We start from the raw sequence: 6,043 nt of genomic DNA on the forward strand, positions 1-6,043 counted from the left end.
AAATAATAAAGTGATTGATCCTTACTTTGTAACTGCAAAATGTAGCCTGCCAGTAAAAGAACTGGCTGAGAAAAATACCTTGCTTGCTTACACTGTTCATCTATAGCAAGTTGCTTGGAGATGAATATGTGTGGGTTCTTGGGAATAATTTGTTTTTCATCTGTAATACATAAAATTTTTAATCATATAAGGAAAATTGGAAACATGCTTTTTTCACTTGTATTCACTAATCATTCACTTAAAATACAGTATAACCATATCATAGATTTATACTGCTTGAAAGATTCTGATAGGGGTATTGTTAACTGTAAGGGAAAAATACAGACACAAAAGGGATACCTCTACATCTGGATAGAGGTAAGAAAAGAAATAAAAAAAGAGAGGTGATAGAAAGACCCTAAATGTGTGTGTGTCTCCCTTCTTTGCTGGCCCCAGAGGGTTAAGCTTTACTTCCTCAGATAGAAAAGTCAAATTGAGTGACTAGTTCATCGACTCAGTGGCTCCCCCTCAATTCCTGAGCTGCTAAGCTGGTCCTCACAGCAGCACTAAAAATTGAAGTCTTTTTTTTCCCAGTGCCAGTGTTTGAACCCAGGATACTGAACACACCAGGACAGTGCTCGACCACTGAGCTACATCCCAGCCATACTCATTTATTATATTATTGTTGGTGCCAGTCTGTTCTGCCTGTTGGATTTTGTTTATTTGGTGTTTGTGTGTGTGTGTGTGTTGGGGGGGAGGGGTCCTCTACAGAGCCCAGACTGGCCTCAAACTCTCCTGCCTCAGCATCCTGAGAGTACAGACCTGTGTTTACACCACCTGATGCTTAGCTGCGATTCCCTGAGTGTGTTTCTACATTAATTCTATTCCTTGGACTTGACTACAGTTTTTCTTTGTATACTAAGACACAATCAGGGGCTTTTCATGTTTTTGAGAGTTCACATTAGTTTGACTAAGGAAACATGGAGCTCAATTATTAGTTCACTGTGTTGCAGTGGGAATTGGCAATGGGTTGGTTTCATTGGATCCAATCAAGAGTTCTGGCAGTTGAAAACCATAGTTCTGTTCTTGAGTAGGACTGCAGTGGCTGGGAATGGGCCAAGGAGCAAGTTACTGCATTTCTAACCTTAGGCACCTATCCAGGCCAATAAAGAAATTTCAGTTACCTAAGACTTGGGGAGCCTGAGAGCTTAGCTGATGGCCTGGTGACAGGCTGTCTCCAGGTATCACTCAGTGTCCTTTGTTTCATGCCAGGTTTGTGCCACCTTCCTTCTCAGAACTTCTGTGTAAACTGTCAGATTACCAAAGCGATATGCGAAGAGCTTTTCCTTAAGTTTAAACAATTGATTCCTGCAACTGATGTTTGTTCTCTTTTATAATTTTTCCCTATATATTTTTTTTCTCAATGTTGCTAAATTATTTGCTCCCAGCTGCTCCTAACTGTTCATTCTTATTGCAGGTACAACTTTCGACACTAGAATGTGTGTCTGTTAGTAAGATTGTTTTTTTCTTGCTTGAGAGCCAGGATCTCACTATGTGCATCAGGCTGGCTTTTCACTAGTGCCAATCCTCCTGCCTCAGCTTTCAAGTGCTCAGAATATAAGACTGAACCACTATGCTGCTTGCTATTTTATCTTTGTTTTTCCTCTGAGTTTTTAATGGTGATTCTTAAATTTAATTTTTTATGTTCAGCTTTTCCGAATCTATTATATCTACCATACAACACTGAGTTATGATTCCACTTTGTAAATGGTAATTTTAAAAAATGTTATGTTAAGTATGACATGTGCTTGCATGTGCATGCGTGAGCATGTTTATGCTGAAGTCAGAGGAAGATGTAGGGTGCTGTCTCTTATTCTTTTCTGCATATTCCCTTGAGGCAGGGTCTCCCACTGAACCTGAAGCTCACATGTTCTGCCAGGATGGCTACCCAGGAAGCTCTGGGGATCTGCTGGTCTCCACTCTGGGTTACAGGTACTGGCTACTAAGAGAGTCCTGGGGATACCAGCCAGGTCCTTATGCTTGAGCAGTGAGTGCTCTTAGCCACTTCTCCTCTGAAATTGTCTTTCCCTTAATGGTTGTATTTACCTGAGTTGTGTTGATTTGTTACTTTTGAACTCATGTTTTGCTATCTTTTGTTAGACTACCAGCTCTTAAACTTTAAAAAAAAATATGAGTAGTTTTTTTAATGTATTTTTTTTAATAATCAAGATTTATGGTTTTGTTCTCAGAGGTATATCTGGAATACCAATTGTATAATGGCCTGCTTTTCTATTTATTTAGGCAGCACCTTAGAATCGGTGATTAACTTTTGTAAACAACAGGATTAGTCTATTATCAATTCTAGCCTTTCCAGGTGTTTGCGTCTGCACTGACGAATACCAACAGACCTCCACTTAATGATGCCATCACTGCAGAGTCTCTGAACTATGGTCTCCTCACTAGCCTACCTTTCTCAGTGCATGCTTTCTTTGTAAAGTCACTTGCATCACGTCACAAGCCCTGAGATACGGGCGGGCTATCTAACGACACTTGCATTCACTTGTGCCTCTTAAAGCTCCGTAGCCCAGTGTTATCCTGCTTAGCCTCACCCTTACTATGATCAGAATACTCTTTCTTTTAAATCGGCACAAGCCTGTTTAGAAGTCATTGGCCATTCCAGGACTGTCTTTTGATTTACTCTAAGTTCCAAGAGTCCATGTTGTTCTAGGTTTATACACAGAAAGAATAAGACAAGAGCCCTGCCCATAAGAAATGTATTCAATCACCTGCACCAAACTGCAAAGTCACCACTGAGACTTTGCTGCAATTCAGAATTGCCTAAGAGAAAATCTCAATGTGATCTGCCGGGTAGGAAACTGTGGAGGAGAGACGGACACTAGGGACTACAACTTCTCAACATCTGTTGCAGCTGGGAAACAGAGAGAGGAAGAGGCCAGGGGTCCCAACGTCCCCTTCAAGGGCACACGACCTTAACTTCCTTCCATAGGTTCCATCTCATAAGAGTTCCATCACTTCTTGGTAGCATCAGCAGCAAGGAATCAAGACTTTAACAGGGCCTTGGGGAGACGTTTGTGATCGGAATTACAAGAAGGAAAAACTAAGAAAATCTTGGGCTGGGGAAATGGCTTAATTAGTGAAATACTTGCTGTGCAAGCATGCAGCGCTGAGTTCAGTCCCTCAGCACAAATGCTAATAAAGGAGAGAGAGAGAGAGAGAGAGAGAGAGAGAGAGAGAGAGACTGGGGAGATGGCTGAGTGGATAAAGGGCTAGTTGTGTGACTCTGGATCTGCAGCATCACTGATGGTAGCCTGACGACAGTCCCAGCGCTCTCGGAGGCATACAGGATCCTTGGTTCACGGTGGTTAGCTAACTGAATTGGCGAGCACATGTTCCTGCAGAAACCCTTCTTCTGTAAAGTGTACAGTGATTGAGCAAGACAGTTGATGTCAACTTCTGGTCTATACATGCATGCACACACATGTGCCCCCCTCACCACATATGAATTTATAAAAAAAAAAAAAGAAAGGAAGAATGGAAGGAAGAAAGGTTAGGAAGGAAGGCAGGCAGGCAGGCAGGCAGGCTGGACACAACAAAGCAAGCCTATAATCCCAGCACGAGAGGGTAGGAACAGAACTCTTGGAGCTGCTAGCTAGCTGGTCTAGTCAATGAGCTATAGGAAATGGAACAGAACAGCTGAAGAAGACACCTGACATAAGCCTCTGGCCTCCGCACACAGATGCACATGAACATGTGAACGTGTACACATAAAATCTGACTAAAGACTTCCGATAATGTGACACTTGGTTCATCGTGAGAAAAGTAACATACGACGTAAAATGAGTAAGAGGAGAAACTGAATGTGGGATACATGGGACTCCTGTTAGGCTATTAAACAGGAAAAGGAGCACATCCTACTGGAGGAAGGTTAGCAAGTCAACCGCATGCACAAAGCGCTGTTGGATATCTTTAAACCACATCTCTCTGAAGACAAAAATTTAGGGAGAGGATATCCAAACTGCATACCAAGCCAGAGGCCCACGACTCAAGGTTAAGGACTCCTTGAATTTAGGGTGGCAATGAGTATCTGACAGTGTCTCCAGATAGCTGGGGATGAGGCATGAACATACCCGCCCCCAGAGGCATGACTTCAGTCTTCACGCTATCACCTGACTGTACTTGCTACTTTTAGAACAGGAAACGAGGACTTTCAGAATGAATGTACAGTGATTCCTAAACCACCACAATTATTAAACAAGAGTCCCAGATTCTACATCTAATTGTTTCTAGTGTGCCAGCCGTATTTAAGGAGGCAGATGTAAGCCGCTTGGGTGGGTGGTGTCTTAACCACCTGCTTCCAAAGCAGCTGTTCAGCAACACTTCCTGGGTTAGAGTCAGAGGGCAAAGCTTAGACCCTGTTTAGAACACTTGCTGCTTTTTCCTGCTTCCTAAATTCAGCCCTAAAGAACCACATACTAAGTCTTGGGAGAGCGGGCGCTAATGCTGCATCAAAACCTGCTAAGGCTTCGGCTGAATTCAGTGACAAATGGCATTTACACTTGGTGAACATTGGCTTACTCATGGTTGACACTCAGATGACTGATCATTTTGTCCTTTTTTTTTTTTTCATTTTTGGTTTTTCGAGACAGGGTTTCGCTGTAGTTTTAGAGCCTGACCAGGCTGGCCTCGAACTCAGAGATCTGCCTGCCTCTTCCTCCTGAGTGCTGGGATTAAAGGCTTGCACCACCACCACCTGGCTGTCCTGATTTGTCTTAAGAGCTCAGACTACAGGTTTCCTGAAGCACCAGCTTCTAAGATACTACAAGAATTCACAGCTATGTATGACTGGATTTAAGGCCTACTCCAGGAGATGGAGTCCACACCCAGCACTCAGGCTAAGAACCCGGGGCTAGAGAGGCCATGGATCTAGGGGGAACCAAATACTATTGTTCTGCTAAAGAAATGTACCAATGCCAGGTGGCGGTGGTGGCGCACGCCTTTAATCCCAGCACTCAGGAGACAGAGGCAGGTGGATCTCTGGGAGTTAGAGGCCAGCTTGGTCTAAAAGAGCTTAGGACAGGTTCCAAAGCCACAGAGAAACCTGTCTCAAAAAAAAAAAAAAAAAGGCAAGAAATACAGCAACAAAATGAATCCTAGTAACATTCTGCTAACCAACAGATCAGTCTTGCTCAGCTATCATCAGAGAAGTTCCCACCTGTAGTAGATGGAAACAGACTAACAGACAATGGGCAGCAAGAGCTGGAAATGCTCCGTCCTCAATGGGCTATCTCCATCAGACCTCTCCTCTCAGGACCCAGGCAACCTCGCAGGAGGTAGAAAGATCCTAAGAGCCAGTGGGGATGGAAGAGGAAACAAGGGCTTCCAGACACACCAGGACTGATGAAGGTATGAACGCAGAGTAGGTAGCAGCATGCACAGGGGCTACACAGGCCCAAGCCAGATTGGGTCCCAGAACTGAGAGGGGAAGTAGACACACCCTCCATCTCTAAACAAGAAACTGCTCCTAATAGACAACAGCTCACAAAGGAAATTACTCCAATGGAGTTTCACTGAGTATACAAGCCACATTGAAGAGCAGGGCTGACTCACAATGAACTCAATGATTCTCTAGGAATATTTTTGTCTCATACTCTGTCTGGGCATTTTACCCCCATTATTGGCCTTTGCTTATGTATTTTGGCTTCTAATTTTGTGTTTATGGTTTGTGTGTGCACGCGTATCTCTGCATGTCATGTGCTTCCTTTTTCTGGCTTTGTTCTGCCCTCTCTCATTTCTTTTCTAAGGATTGAGAGAAAGAGGCATAGAATTGGATGAGTGGGAAAGAGCTGGAAGACAAGGGAGGGACACTGGTCAAAACGTATTGGATGCAAAAAATATCTTCAGTAAAAAAAATTTACTAACACACAAGTCATTTTAAGGTTAAAAGGCAAAGTGGTCTGATATACTCTAATGGGTTTTAATGATCAGGATACACAAAGGGACAAATGTTTCCTGTCACTGTGATAACGTTCTCTATCTGGAAGCC

The sequence above is a fragment of the Alexandromys fortis genome, unplaced genomic scaffold (assembly GCF_014885135.2).
Source record: "Alexandromys fortis isolate MF-2015 unplaced genomic scaffold, M_Fortis_MF-2015_v1.1 scaffold_16, whole genome shotgun sequence".
Lineage (NCBI taxonomy): Eukaryota > Metazoa > Chordata > Mammalia > Rodentia > Cricetidae > Alexandromys > Alexandromys fortis.